This window comes from Lycorma delicatula, chromosome 3 (genome assembly GCF_047948215.1).
Source record: "Lycorma delicatula isolate Av1 chromosome 3, ASM4794821v1, whole genome shotgun sequence".
NCBI lineage: Eukaryota > Metazoa > Arthropoda > Insecta > Hemiptera > Fulgoridae > Lycorma > Lycorma delicatula.
Window position 1 is genome coordinate 396278 of NC_134457.1, and position 17171 is coordinate 413448.

Sequence of the window (17171 nt, forward strand, 5' to 3'; positions counted from 1 at the left end):
ATTGATTTATAGAATGTTCTTACTTAAATGAATGTTACTTAAATGTTGCTGTACATCCTATGTCGCATAGATTTCCTTAACTTGTTCTTGATCTAAAGCCAAATTAACATTCATTTCTACTTGTGACCCAATGGAATTGCATTGCAGTTTAAGCAGATTTCGTAATTTGACTTGCCAGGCGTGGCTGTCACCTTGATGCATCAAATTTGTCTGTGAATGTTCCAATTCTTGTAATGGAGGCTTTATTGATATTTGTCTTAATAATTGTTAATTGTCTTAATATTATTGAGATAATGTAGGGAAGAAACTCCAAAATATTTTCGTTCAACCAGAAGTTATTATTATAATTGAAGATTACAGACGAAGATTGAATTTGCTAAGCTGCAGTGTATTTATATATATCACAATATTACAACTTAATTATCTGGTCTATTCAATTTTTCAAATATATGGCCCGGAGGACCAAAATTAATGTACAGCCATGCCATTCCATGGTGCGATGTAATTTGGTTGTGGTAATACCTTTACCTGTCAATACTTTTGTCCTGTCAATAAAGTATATTTTACGATTCTTCTCAATAGTAGTGGACTGTATAAAGTAATTTGTAAATCTATGCCTATTGTGTGTATGACCTTTCACTAATAGTAATTAAATGAAAGAAAAAAAATTTATTGGCTGTTATCTTAAAAATCCAAACTGAAAAAGGTACGATACTACAAAAATAAAAATCAATTTTAGGTAATGAATTAAATTTCATATTGTGCGTATTTAAAATAAAATAAACATACTAAGCGAATGGCAATTGATTGGAAAAGAGTGAAACTCTATACACAACAAAGCCACAATTTAAGTACCTACAAAAGGCTTTGTAAATCCTACAGTGTTGACAGTCAATATATGAAGCGATTAAGCTATTTACTGTGACAGTAAACACCAAAAAACTACAGGCTTTCTCTTTCTGATAAGGTAGTAATGGAGGTAATCTGTAAAGGCGTTGAATGTTAGGTGTAATCTGAGATACGAAAGAGTGAATGTTTCTTGTCACTGGTTAAATTTTTATCGGCTTTCGCTTTCTATATGATATTTATAAAAGTAATCTGTAAGGGCGTTAGATGTGTGGTGTAATCTTAGATACGGAAGACCCCCATATGTTATCAGAGAGTGTTGTAATCTATGTGACCTAATTCAGTAGTATGAAAAAAAGAAAATTCTATGTAGAACAGTTATAGTATATAAAAATTTGATAATGTAAATTCACAGTTAACCTCTTCCTAAAAATGATCGATCAGATTTTACCAGTGAAAATCTTAATGTAATTTCCACTTGATTTCATTAAGCTTGTTTAATGATCTTTTGCTAAATAGTATTCTTTTTCTCTTCTGTTTTGAGGTTCCGTTTCGTTTAGCCATTTTGTGGTCAGAGCTAATTCTGTGGTCATTCAGCTAAGAGTTTATTGTTTTCAGCAACATTAGAAGTAACATAACTTTAATTTCACTTATTTTTATAGCGCTATAACCAAAAGCATATTTTCATGCGATGTAATTAATTTAACTTAACCCGTTTCTTATTTTGCATGTATGAAACTCTGAGAATGTTTAACACTAATAAAATTTGGTCTGGTGAATGTACTCTTGTACATTGCTCTCTTGTTTTGTGATGTCATAACATCACAAAACAAGAGAGCAATGAGTAGAAGGCATGTTGTAGTAAACCCCAGGTTGCCAGTCTGCAAGTTATGTCCAAGAATCAATGGACAAAAAAATCGTGCCAGTGTAGTTAAGTTCAAGATCATATCTGTGCAAGTCTCCTCCTCTGTACTTAATATTAGTTTAAGAGTTAAGGATATTTTTTGTTTGTATCAGATCTTCACTTCAACTGGTATTCTATGAGGTTTATTTATATTATTGTGGATAATGTTAAAGAAATAATAAATTTCACTTTTAGCAAAAGCAAATGTAGATTTTTATTTTTTTCCATGTTTTTAATTTTGTTTTTCGTAAATGACATTTTGCTTCCTTTAGTTGTTTTATTTTACATTTAATTTACTTTTCTTGTTAAGATGTAGTTAAAAATGCAATACCTATGTAAAAATTTATTATTTTATTATAAATTGATAACCATGCAATTTTTGTTAAATAAAAACATTAATTGTCGCAAAGCCACAAACAGAGTTTCTGTTTTACAGTGATTCTTGAGTACCTGAGATAATGATAACTATTGAGGCTCGCATTCTGTATGTTTGAAAAAAATGATTAAAACCTGATTAGGTTTGGGATCAAGATGAGATATGAATCATAACATAAACAAATAACCATAAAATAAATAACGAATACATTAAAAGTATTAAACCATAGTGTATCAAAAACTGGACAAAAGATTATGAGACCTTGACAATAGAGACAAACATTCATAGAACAATGATTGTGCTTTAAGAATGACCGTAACAATTACACTGGTAAACATGATTTTTGACTCATGATTATCAATATGTGTAGTTAATGCAGTTTTCAAATATTATTTGAAATTTCTCCATCACCCACAGTTTTTTATTTTAATTTTTTTAAATATTTTAAAACGTGTTTTTCGTCAATTTGTCGATTGCCAAGTAAAAGCTCATAGAGCATTGTAAATATGATGGATCCAATTGAGCTAACTCAAGGGTAGTATTGCTATTGTTGTGCAGGTTCAGATGTGTATAGGCATGTACAAACACGATCTAGTGTACCATATATTCATAAAAACGATGCCGTTTGTGAGATAATAGTGAACCAGTAAACACATCATTGTGAATGCTTTGTGTGTCTGAGTTATTGTGTATTGCATATTTACAACTTTATTTCTTTTAATTACTTGTTAATTACAAAATTCCTAGAGTCTGTTTAAATCATCCTACAAATTTTTGTTATATATCTGGTGAAGTGATGCTAAAGTCCCAAAGGCAAAACCTTACTCCATTAGTAAAACGTGTAATGAACTTCATTTTGGGTGTAGAGTCAGGGATCAAACAAGGGCTTGGGCCCCACGTATCTGTTATTTTTCATGTTCTAGGCTCCTCACTGCATGGAAAAATGGCACACGCCACATGCCATTTGCTGTCCTTATGATTTGGAGGGAACCCAATATCACTCTTGTGACTGTTATTTCTGCTTAACAAACATTAAAGGGATTACATCAAAATCAAAACATACAGTGTGTTGTACCCTAACTAGCAATCTGCAATAATACCGGTTCCACACTGCAAAGAATTGCCCGTACCAAAGCTTCCAGAACATGTGACATTAGAGGAAGAGAGCTTTAAGTCTGATGGAAGTAAGGAAGAAAAAGAAACAGATTCTGGTGATACAACTTTTGAACAAAGCGTTTCATCTGAGCTTCATTTACTCTCATATGATCTCTGATGACTGATCTCATATGAGATTTAAAGTTATCCAAAAAACAGTCTGAAATGCATGCTTCCCGGCTAAAAGGATGGAATCTTTTTTAAAAGAATACAAAGGTATGTACGTATTGTAATCGTCATTCTGAATTTAAAGACTATTTTTCTGATGAAAATGGCTTAGTGTTTTGTAATGACATCTCTTCTCTTATGGAGACACTTTGTAATGAACATATCCCAACAGAATAGCACTTGTTCATTGATTCCTCTAAAGTTAGTTTAAAAGCTGTGCTTCTGCATAATGGCAATAAATTCCCATCTGTACCTGTAGCTCACTCTGCTAATATGAAGGAAACATATGAAAACTCAATTTTTATTGGAAAAGCTTCAATATGCAGTGTATGAATGGAATATCTGTGGTGATTTGAAGGTAATTGCACTTATTCTTGGTCTGCAGCTTGATTACACAAAGTAATGTTTTCTGTGTGAATAGGATAGTAGGGACAGAAACAACCATTTCATTAGAAAAGAATGGTCTAAACAAACGCTAATCACTCATTCCTGAATAGAAAAATGAAAGATTCTGTTATATATCAAATAAGGATTAAAAAAGAATCCTGTCAAGGCCATGGAAAATACTTCTGGTTTCATGTATTTAAAACAGAGTTTCCTAAAATTAGTGATACAAAAATTTATAGAAGGAATATTTGTGGGTGCACAAATACGATTACTAATGCATGATGAAAATTTGAGGAACTATTGAATCCACTGGAGAAAGCAGTTTGGCAAGCATTTAAAAATGTTACTCAGAGTTTTTTGGAAAATCGAAAGGTGGAAAATTACTGTGATATTGTCAGTGATCGTATAAAAATTTGGGTTGTAGTATGTATCTAAAAGTACACTTTCTGCACCACACTTAAAGTTCTTCCCAGAAAATCTTTGTGCAGTGAGTGATGAGCACAGGGGACACTTTTATCAGGGATTTCAGCTATGGAAAAGAGGTACCAAGGCAAATGGAATCCTGATATACTGACTGATTATTGTTGGTTGGACCATCATAGGGATGCTCCACAGGCGAAGTATAGCAGAAAATCATCATTTCTTACTTTGTAGGTGAGTCGCATGTCTGAATAGAGAAAGTATTAAAATATTTGAAATTATAAATGCCTATTTCTCAGAAACCTTGCTTGATGGGGAAAAACTGATAATCATATTTGAATTCAGGTGAAAAAATATTATCAGAATCACATATTTTTCTTACAAAGACAAAAAAAATTATTTTTTGTTCTCCAGTGTTATAAGCAGTTGGACATAAGCCAAGATGTTGATTTCATTAAAATTTTAGAATAATTCTTTGATACAGATATTATAATTATCTTACTGTGTTTGTTATTTAGTTTGCACTTATTGTTGTAATCTTCAAATCATGCTTAAGAGCTGTATTCTCCCCTGTTTGGCTCATTTCTTAAAATTTGCTTATTGCTTTGTCACTTCTTCACTTTTTGTGGAGGAAGTTTAATGCGAGTTTTTGGTACTTAATTATTATAATTGATTTTAATGTTTTTGACTATTAGTTAATGTAACGTGATGAAATTTATTCAAGATGAATTACTTTTTATAAATTGGAGGTTCTTGGATCTTTGTATGTTTTAAAGGCTGAAAATATATTAACGTAGACAGCTATGCTGTAATTTAGATTTATTTGTAATTTTTATTTAGTCTTTAATTTTATTTTATTAGATGCTTGTGCTTTAGTTTATTTTCCATCTTATAATTTCTGTATATTATATTCTTTATTTTCCAAGTTTATTTCATTACTAAATTTTACTTGCATAGTTAATACTCTCTTCTTTTATTATAATGGGTTAAATAAGTAATTTTTTTGTAAATTTATAGTTACTGTGGTTTACAATCTTCAAAGACGTGTTAGAAATCTAAGAGATCAATTACAGAGAAGAGATCTTCATTTAAATTTGCTAAGAAGAAAAGTTGCATTGCACTCGTATAACTTTTAGAAGCTGAATGTGATGATGCAAACCTTAGGTAATTTTAGTTATTTATTGAGAATAACGAGTTTCTGTTTTTCTTTGGTTTCTGTTTTATAAAACAAGATAATATTCTAAAACATAATAATCTTAACAAAATAACTTAAATTCTCTTATGCCGTCTTTATTTTATGATTGCAAGAGTTTTGTGGTTAAAAAAAAGAAGAAAAATCCTTACAATAAACGTAAATAAATAAATAAAGAATAGTATTTAAATTAAATAAACAATTAGATTGATCGCTACATAATTTTAAAAATATTGAAAAAATCTTCATCTGATTTGAATAGTGTAAACTTTCTTTTAAAAGATTCAAAAAGTTGTAGAAAATAACAGCCTGGGTGTTGGGTACCACCTTGGACTAGTGCTTTGGACAATAGCATGTTTTTGCAACTCGTTGTTGGGGATGGCCAGCTGCAATGTTTAGGGATGTTGGTTACCCCTTAGAACATTTATTGACAACTCCAGCACTTTGAAAATCAAATATCCCTATTACAGAGGCCTGGTAGTCAGAAATGTTTGCCCCATTATACCTCACATAGTTCTGCTTCCTGAGAAGGTAGCAGATTCTGCTTGCTGGGAATTGAAAACCAGCATGGTTTTTTTAAATTTCATGATTTAATAATCTGTACTGCAGTTACAGTTGATCTGTCTGGAATGTGTTGTAAGGAGACCTTACAATACATTCAGCCCTTTAGTCAGTGGAATAAGAATTATCAGAACCTACTGAATCGAGGGTATAGCATGCAGAAAGGATATAACAAAGGATCATCTTGTTTATCGGTATTGTAGCAAATGTGTTAACACATTTTTATGATGTACTTGTTTTTAGGATTAAATAACAAGAAATGACTTAACATTTTTTCCAGCCAACTTTTTATTAATGGTCTGATGATGTCTAAAAGTAGTTACTGAAAGTGCTATAAGTACCTTTATTTTATATAATAATAAAGCTTTTACATTTTTTATCTGTAGACTTTGGAAAGTAAATATTGAAATCTTGTAATAGGCAAAATAGGAAGGCACACTCTAATTTCCATGGTTTCAAGAATTCCCTTTTATATTTTCACTCAAGTGAGATAAATTAGTTAAAGGGGAATTATCAATTAATATTCTATAAGTGCTGGGAACATTTAAATTGATATTTTCCTACTAATTGTTGAGGTACTAATTCTATGTACATATGAAGAATAAGCCAACTAAAGGGCCCATTACAATTTTTTAGTTTCAGCCATTTGTTGAATAGCTTGATTGTAAGAGTTTAGTGAAATTATTTATGAAGAGTTATTTAGGAAAGGAAAGAAAAATTAGTTTGGTTAACCATTTCCAAAGGATTATAAAAGAGATTTAAATTAAGCATAACATTTGTTTATCCAAAGAAACAAATAATTCAGCTAGTTGTAAGTGCAACATATTGTTAATTTACACTTATAAAATTTTTAATGTAAAATGGTGCATCCTTATATTGTTCTGATGGATCGGTTTGAAAATTCCAAGTTTTCAAAAAGTTTACCATTTATTTTGAATTTTAGGAAAGTAGTTCCTTAGAAATGCTTACTTCAATTGATGGTTGAAGTCTTTTGATAGAAATATTTAGTGTACTCTATAAACATTTATTTTAGTTCGGCTGTATTATAACGTATGGATTTTGCAGCTGAATCTGTATCATAGTGAGGGTTATTACAAAACAGATTTTCATTACAATATAGATGATCAACCGATCAGAAGCTACTCTTTTCAATCAGTGACCTATTTATTAGAAGTGGGTATTATTTAATTTATCATCTGTTTTCTTACTTTGTTGTTTTTAATCCAGTTTAGTAGTTAGCAAGCAGAGATTAATTTGAAATTACATCAGTAGGTAACTATGCTTCTGTGTTATACTGTTTGTACTTTTGTTAATTATCTTGGTTCTGAACAAAAATGTCTTTAATACTAATCGATATTAAAGAAAAGGCAGAAATTATGACAAATAACTTATTCCCACAGAAATGTATATTTAATGTATTTTTTGAAAAATTAAAAATAAAATTCTGTAAACAATGTAATTGATTTAAAACAATAATCCTACCTATTCTACCAGCCTGTTATACTATGCTACCTATCCTACTACTCTACCTACTCAACTATTATGTGTATGTATGTATCAAAATAAATTTTGATGTGGTATGAAATATTTTTATTTTTTTTATATTGCACTGATAGACAAAATAATTTTTTTAATGTTTCTCTAAGTGTGATACCATTTCTTGAATTGCTTTTTTGAGTACATTACGATCTGTAAATACAATTTTTATATCACCCTTAGTTTTAAATAAATTATGTTTTGAAAAAAATTAAGGGAAAATGTAGTTAAAAATCTGTAAAATTTATAATTTTGCATGGCCAGACCTGTATTAGAATGATTTCACTGATTCTTTTCTATTAAACAGTTTTTCTAATTAATATCCTCAGGCACATCCTGAATTAATGTTCTACAGTAATTAGCTAGCATGTTAGTATTCCATTTCTCTTTATAATGGCTTTCAATCACTGAAACATCTTGGTAGAAACGTTCACCGTGTTCGTCACATATGTCTTCGAGGTTGTCTAGGAAAAAATCCAGATGCAAGTGGAGGAAATGTGTTTTCGAAGACATTACATCCGATAGCTCTGTATGAAGTAAGAAGTTGATTAACATATCGTGGAAATTGTCGGATTTTTGTTTGCCATGAAAATTTTTTCAAACATCCTAAAATTAAGCCTAACTTGCACTTTCTACATTAATTAACATTGATTGAAATACATCACTTTGACCAAATCTTCTCTTAATTGAGGAAAAAAATATATTCCTTCTTTAATTTTTCCTTTACTTACATTCAGAAATTTATGCCTGAAGTACAAAAATCCGGGACTAGTCTTCTTCATTGCTTTTACAAAATTTTTCATTAGCCCTAGCTTGATATGGAAAGGGGGTAAAAATATTTTTTTGGGTTCAACTAAGGGATCGTGAATAATATTTTTTCTATTTGGAGTTAATTTCTTCCACTCTTTGGTAACATAATGTTTATCCCTAGCAGCTCGGCTGTCCCATTCACAAAGAAAACAAATGTACTTAGTATAGCCTAACTGCATGCATAACAAAGTAGCTATAACTTTCAAATCACCAGATATGTTCCAGCTATGTTTTTTATAATTTATTTTTTCATGAACGTCTTTCATCACATCGTATTATGTCTCTTCCAAATTAATACTGTAAGCGATTGATATCGAAGGATATTTGTTACCATTGTGTAGTGGAACCACTTTTAAACTATACTTGGACGAATCTATGAAAAGGCGCCAGTCCTAAGGTTTATGAACTTGTCCTAAATATTCTATCTAACTTGTCCTATCAATATTTGTGCAATAAACTAAATTATTTTCATCAATAAAGTACTGAGAACGTTCTTTTTGTCGGCTTTCAAAGCTCAAGATTTTTGTATTTTTTTGAAGTAAATTCCAACCTTGCAGTCTTGATCCTAACAGTTCAGCTTGATTTTTTGATAAATTTAAATCCCTAACCAAGTCATTTAATTCACCTTGTGATATAAGATGTGGCTTATTGGAAAATAATTCAAAATTGTAATCATTGTTGTCTTCTTCAGTATTACCTGATTCTTCATTGCTGCTTTCGAAACATACAATCACAGGTGGCTCAGGAACTGGAATAATTTCACTGTGAGGTACAGGCCTGATTGCAGATAGCAATGAAGGATATTTTAAAATATGTTTTAATTTTTTAGAAATTCCAGACACACATGTTAAACAAAAGTAACAATCGGTTGCATGACGCTTCGGTTCATGGCAAACCATAGGTATTCCAAATGGTAAAGCCTTCCTTGTATCTTTCAGCCATCCTCTTAAATATACAGAACAATTAGTGCATACTATATGAGGAGCCCACATCTTATCCTGATCACCAATTTTACACTGAAAGTACAAATGATATGCTCTTTTAATTAAAGGTGTAACGTTTTTTCTGTTGGGTTTTATGGTAAACTTCAAAGAACTAGGGCCTATGATTCCAAAACTTGCCAGACAGTTACTGTTGGGGAAAGTTACAAAAATAAAATTACAAATAGCTCGTTTTTGCCAAAAGAATATTGGACTTTATTCTTAACAGAGTGAAAAACAGAATTATATAACCATGTTCATAAAAACAAAAAAAATGCATAAAAACACTATTACATATTATCATTTTGTTAAGACAAAATGATAATATTGATGATTTTGTGCCGTGCACAAAATCTCCTTGTGCGATATTTATATACAACAATCCTCGAGTAAAGTATAGGTAAACTTATTACATTAAATATTTCTTTTACATAAACACAGTGTGGAATAACAATACAGAGTATAATAATAGTATCTTATTGTTTAACAGAGGATTACCTTAATATTTGGTAGACGATTACTGTTTTCTGTTAATGAAAAACAAATATCTTGACACTCTCCGGCACAGGATGCAATCTGGATTATAACGACAAAGAGTTCAACGGACGAAAAACACCAATATGTTGATATTCAGTCGTACAAAACATAATCTCTCAATCGTGGACCTTATATACGTCTGCATAAGTTCCTTCAAGTTAATATTTTATAATGCAGTTATAGAGAAGAAAAAGCACAAACACAACGTTTAAAGGATCCTTAACACACAGTAAAAAGATTCATTGTTGCAGAACATGTGCAGTCCACTTTGTCAACTGCATGAAGTGTGAAGCTTGACTAAACAATGCCAGAGTTGCAAGACGCACCAATGATCACTCGAATGATGGTCGGAGAGACGACACACAAGAAGAGAAGAGAGTGACCACAACGAGAGACTGCCGAAGCAGAAATGATGTGAAAGAAGTGACCTGACTCTAGTGGTGAGCCGGGTTATATAGGGTAAGTGGAGCTGAGTGCATCCGAAAGGAGCTGTGTGAACCGTGAAGAGCTGCTAAATCGTCAGGCGCCGAGTGCATCTGAAAGGAGCCGATGAATTGTATCATGTTTAGGTTTAGTTCTTTTTTTTTATTTATTATTTTTTTAAACATTATACACATTGAAATAATATAGAATTAAATCTTAATAAATAATAATCAATACAAAAGTCATAAATAAAAATCAACTGAGCATATATTTATATGTATGTTGAATGGAATGCATTAATTTCGGTGTATGAAAAAATTTTTTATTTATAATTAAAATATTTATCGAAATACTGTTAAATTTTAGATGAAAATAAGTCAAATACCAAACCAGTTGAATTAACTTAAAAACTGCTTTACACAATGGCGTAAACAGTTACTAAGGATTATGAAGAGTATATATATAATGCTGCTTAGGATTTGTATTAAACCGTAACAGAAAGTTTTTTTTTATTCACAGTGCCTGATAAATGAAAATATGCTTTGTAACTCATCAGCAGGATCATTTAATCTGCAAACAAATAGAATTTGCACAAAATGTCACTTGATTTGCTTTGTCATACTTACATAGATTTTGTGCCATCATTATATTGATGAAAGTTGAAATCCTTGTGAAGAATTCTTCTGACACTACTGTGAGATAAACAAAGAGTGCAGCATGCTTTTTGGTTGAGAGCTGAGGACTTCTCATTATTGTCTGCCTAACTCTTTCAATATTTGGAGAACTCATGTAGTGCACGGCTGGTTTGATTTTTTGTTGTAAAAACATGAATTCAGAAATCTTATTATCCACAACTTCATTGTATTGCGAATAAGATTGGTACGGTGATATGAAGTTTTAAATTGCTAATGGAATAATTTCTGTGTAATTATGACCAAATTTCTATTTTAAAATACATTTCCAATATGAATGAGCGGTGTACAGCAGTCCACTGCTCCATTAATATTACAATGATGTCTGGTATGGAAGTTCACGACCAATTCAATTTCTATCTACATGTCATAATTACAAACTTATTTTGCTTTAAAAATCGTTTAGTTTCTGTGACTCACTTTTATTTTAATGTTCTTTATTTTTTCTTTAAGAATCATTTCTTTAACCTTAATTGAAACATGGAGATCTAATGTCGGCTTGATATTTTTGGGTTGGCATTAGATCTCTCTGTTAATTGGTGAAACCAGACTGAACGGGTCATAGTGAAGAACTTCATAGATTACTTGGCAAAAGAAAGGATTGCTGGGAGGGTCTAGAGTGCCGCTTGGGCTATCTGTTTCTGTTTTTGTTGTATTACGTTTTTTCTGTTGTCTTGTATTCATGTTTTTTTTTGTTCTTTTGTTATTGCATGTTGAACTTAACTCTATCTTTTGGGTAGGTAGTAGATTTCAGTTCCTTATTATTGTTATTCAGTCTTTTTTGTTACGTAGATTAGATGTGTTTTGTTTTCTTCTCTTGAGATTTCTTAATGTTAGTAGTATACTGATGGCAATGTCACATATGGCATTCGCATCAGTGGCATCGATGCCTTTGCCGAGGTTTTGAAGATGATCAAGCCCATAAGGGCTAGGTACGGAGAGGATGGCATGCTGATTGAAACTGCCACATGGAGGTTGTCTTCCCCTATGGGGTCAGGATGTGCCAACATTAGTCGACAGTTCTCAGCAATTTGTTAAACTCTAAGTCGCTGGTCTTCTTGCATAAGTGAATCAACATTAGAATCTAATACTGAGGTTAACACTGTTAACAGATGTCCAGGGCGGTGCTAGTCACTCATGCTTTTGCAGCCACTTTTAAACTTTTCCACCCATGTGTAAAAACTCATATGGTTCTTACAACTGACTGCCGTATTGTTTTTCATTCGAGAGAATATCTGACGATTGTACACTTTTTGAAAGTAAAAATCGGATCACAGAACACTGTTCTTCAAAAGTACTCCCTTTGAGCGGACATGCCATTGTAAGTAAGACTTTAGAGGTTATATTTACGTTAATATCAATAGAATAACTCACTAACACTCTTCACAAGGTTGCCGACTAACAGTTACAAAAGTTTCAGTTGCCTGCATTAAGCGTTTCCTTCACTAAAAATGTTTGTTTAATTATTGAATTAAAACGGCAGCAACATTCAGTAGTAACATATACATCCACTAGTCGCGTTAGTTGTATGAGTCTTTCATAAATAGTGTTGGGTAGCGGTTTCAATATGGGTTCGGTTTTATGTTCCTCACCCTGTAGAATAGAATATTCTAATGATACAGAATACTGTATTCTAGATTCTAGAATACAGAATATTTTAATGAAATTTAAGTATATTTAATAGTACAGAGGAATAATATAAATCTTAAAAACATTAATTTCAGTAATATACGAAGGTATATTACCCCTAAGACGAAAATAATTATAAGTTGTACCTCATATAATATAATATACGAGGGTAAGTCTATTATCCGCAATGTAGTTATAAATTTTATTGCAATGCAAATAGGAAACTTACATTTACACCATTTTTTAACATAATCACCTTGCATTTCAACCCACTTGGTCCACTTTTACTAGATTGTGTACACTTTCCTTCTGGTTTTCTTTCATCTATCTCAGGAGATAGATAAACTGGTTAGAATGGTATCCAAAATGGATTACCTGTAGATTGTAAGCTTGGTTCTTCTATCACTGTTAAACATCTTTTCCCATCTATTCTCTTAACATATTCATATTATCAAAATATAATTTCTTCAGCTTTTCCCTTAGGCTTTGTTACTTCAATCAGCTCCCTTTCTGCATTTCTTACTTTGCCTAAATTTATTTTTCTTTTTATTGCTCATTTACATTAATGATAAAAAAAAGAAATAGTGAAAAATATGTATGACTGCATTTGGTTTTTCTGCCACGACATGCTTTTACATATTTTTATTATTTTTTTAATTAAATATTATTTTCTGAAAAATATGAAAAAAATTCACTGAATTTATATATTTATATTGAATATTTGAATTTATATTATTAATTGTAAAAAGTGCAAAAAATTGAATGATTAGGAGAATGGTGATAGACTTTTCAGGTTTAAGTTAACAAAAATGTTTAAATAAATTTTGGGTTATTTTTCCTATAAATTAAATTAAAAAAATTTGATACACAATTAAAGATTTACTATAAAATTTATTATAATTAAAATAGAATTCTAATAAATATTATTTTTGATAATATCAAGTTGAAATCTATGAAATGTTTACGATTGAGTTTTCATCTGTACGTTAAGTATATGGCTGGTTGAAAGTTTGATCTAATGTTGAAGGGTTAATAGATCATGCATGAAAATGTGCAGTACCTGATTTATTGTGTGAGCTAATTATTTACTGTGGTCAAAATGCAGATCGCTGTGTAGTTGTGCAATTTTGTATGTTATGATTTCTTGCTGTTGGCCCAAATAGTTTTTATGAAAATTGCTGAATTTTCTGTATTCATTGTAAAGTAAAAATTAATTTTATTTTTGTTATCTTCATATTCTTTAAATGTATTCTCTTAGTTTTTTAATTATTTTAAGTAATAATTTATGTAATTTAAATGTATAACTTATTTTATTATTTCAACTCTTTTAATTTTTATCTTATTTAAATTACCTACCTTAATCAAAATTTGGTTGAAAGGTTACTGTAGAGTACTTTATTTTAGAGTAAAAGTTATAAAAATATAATGTGCATCTTAGTTAGCTTTCACTTTATGTTAAACTTCTTCAGACACTGCTGCTAGAAGAGCTAAGTTGCCATTGGTTTTCATGTTACTGTATATATTGTTGCCATGGATGTGATGCTGGTGTTTAAGTTGAATTTTTAATGATTTTTTTTTAATGAAATTTCTGATGAGTATGTGTAATTTAGATTTAAATTGCTTGTTTTGCTAGAATGTTGTTTTTTATTTTTTATTCTGTGTTGCTCATGTGTATTTAATTTGTGTCCTTTTTTGTGCGTATAATTTGTATATTGAGTTTGTGCAGATGTGGTTAGTTCAATGAGGAGATTTACAAAAGCGGCTCAATGGTAGACTGAAATGATTTATATTATTCTCCCTCTATATTAAAAAATGTGATTTTTTCCCTTTATATTAAAAAAAATGTGTAAAATGTAAGATATTTCAGTTATCTGGGAGAAAAAAAATTTTATTACAGTTACAGTAATATTTATTTAAGCTCTTATGCGAGTCAGCAGGTAATTCTACTTGATTCTCGTAAATGTCTCCAAATTGCTTCAGTCTAGATTAATAGCAGTGATTAGTAGATTAAAAATTCAGCCGATTTTTCTCTTTATTTTGTTACTTATTTTTATGATTTTGTTTCTTTAATAATATTCATTTTATGCTAATATTCAATTACCATGTTATGTGAATTATTTGATCTGTGAATAAATAATATTTTACATTTTAACAATTTAATTTCATTACGTTGCTTGTTTGATTTTTGTTTTTTATTTTCGAGTCCTAACTGTAGTCTGTTATTGATTTCATGTCCTTGTTTTATTTTATTAATTTTTTGTTGTGTGGAATTTATTTTTTATCTTAATCTTATTTTGTTTTTAATGTTTTAAGATTAGTTTCTTTACAGTATTATATGTATTGTGTACAGTTAATACAATTTTTTTCATGTTGTGTTTACTAACCCGTTCATTGATCTGGATGTGTTAACTCACAATGAAAAATATTTCTAACACGTTTAAATACCCAGTTTGTGACTCAAGATAAATAGAGTTAAAGATTTAACTCTATTTATCTTGATTCATTCTATCGATTCCTGATTTATAAAAAGGAAAAATTGTTTGAACTAAAACAGGGAATTTGTTTCAATCCTGTTAGTCATGTATTGCAAGTTTAGAAAATTTAATGTTGTGGAATGTGTGGTGTTATATCCATTTACGTACGGTAGATATTTTACAGTGTAAAGACCTATGATGTGGTATTTACATGAGTAAATTTGTTGGGAGTGGTACATATTTCTGAAAGTATTGGCGTTGTTAGTTTTCTATGTACTTTTTAGAAGAATGTTTTTTTTTTTAGAAAGAATTTTTTTTATTGTTTAGTCCAATCTAATTTCTAGGTTGTAGTGAAGCTTCCAGCCCAATCCTTTTCTTTTTGTCTTATTAAATTTTATTGCATTACAAGTACATTATCTTTTTAACTTAAAATTTCTTAGAACTAAATATTTTTGGACTCAAAATTATACAGAGTATTAAATGGAGTCAGAAAGTTAATGAATAAGGTATGATACTAATAATTTCTTTTTTATGTTGCTTGCAGGCAGGTTTCTCCTTTTTTTGTCACTGGATGTCTGAGGTGTTGTGTACTTGTACTGATAAGCCTGTTTAAGAATGTTTAAAATGTTTTCTTGTGAACGTGTATTATGTTTCCAGAAAAGAACTGTTTCAGTATTTTAATTCGTTTAAATTTATAGTATGTCTGTTTATAGATATGTGTAGTAAAAGTGTTTTATTTACTGTAAACATATATTATTTTTGGCTTTAATATATTGAAGAATAATAGAGCTGTTGGATCTTTTCATTTTAAGCAGGTGTCACATGGAGTAATCTAGAACTGTGTATTATGAGAAAATTGTGATTTTAAAGTATTCCAAACTGATTGTAATAAGTTATCATAAAAAAAAAATCAATATGAATTATTTAATTTCAGTTATCAAGTTCATTGGTTGTGTATCCTGTGATAACAATTTTCTTTTTGTATTTTGTTATAGATCATGTGTGGCATTCAGCGACAGAAATATTCGAATATTAGGTGTTGCAGCCAAAAATCAGATGGTAACCAATATTGACAACACAATTCATGGATTTAAAAGGTTGTTAGGTCGTAGTTACAATGATCCGGCTGTTCAACAGGAGTTAAGAGATCTACCTTATAAAGTGGTCAAACAAAACAATGGTTCTATTGGAATTAAGGTATAGTGTAATATTCGTGTTTTACTATTGTCTTCAGTTTTGCCATTTGGTAGATTGATAATGTGTGATATTGTGATTGATAACTCTTTTTCTTCACATGAGGCATACTTTGTTTTATAAATAATTTTTTGAATTGTTTTCTAACAATCTGAAATTATGTTTTTTTTTTGTCAAAGTGTAATTTGTTCACTCTCAATGTGTTGTACTTTCTAGTCAAATTATCAGTTAACTCTTTATAAGCTAATCTGAACTTATGAATAATCAGATATTTGTATTGTTTTGTGTAAAAAAATATATATTCTAAAACATTTGAACAGTGCAAAATTAATCTAAATTTGTTAATAGAGTATAGTGTTTTCAGCTTATTATCTGTTGGTGCACTTCCTATACCAGGTAATTCAAAAAGGACTTCACAACTTTAAAAGTATGTAAAGATTTATCGAAATAACTTACAGAGTTGATTAAGTTTGTCACCCGACATTCACTTTAGGTCAATACGGCTTCCATTAGTTATGCCACTTCACCTGAAATCTGTATCATTCCAGAGACTGTAGCCAGAAAATCGGCATTATGTCTGCAGCTGCGATGTTAATTCAAAGTCTTAGCTCAAAAAGACAGCAGTCAAAGGTTGTACGTAAACCTGATGTGTAATGAAACTCTACAAAAAGAAATGTAGCAGGATCAAATCTGGGGAGCAAGGTGACCAATGCAGTTGGACCTACACAGCCAATCCACTGACCTGGGAATAGAGTATCAAGAGATCTCACTTCTAGGTAGTAGTGAAGTGATGCGCCCTGTCTTATTGATACTAATGGCGTCCATCTTGATCATCATCATCTAATTGAGTAATTAGAAAATTTTGAAGCACATCCAGATAAACAATA

General features: G+C 30.4%; 1 pseudogene; it reads left to right on the forward strand.

Annotated features, from left to right (window-relative positions):
* LOC142320785 (heat shock 70 kDa protein 4-like) overlaps positions 1 to 17171 on the forward strand; it is a 60950-nt pseudogene that overhangs the window by 9522 nt on the left and 34257 nt on the right.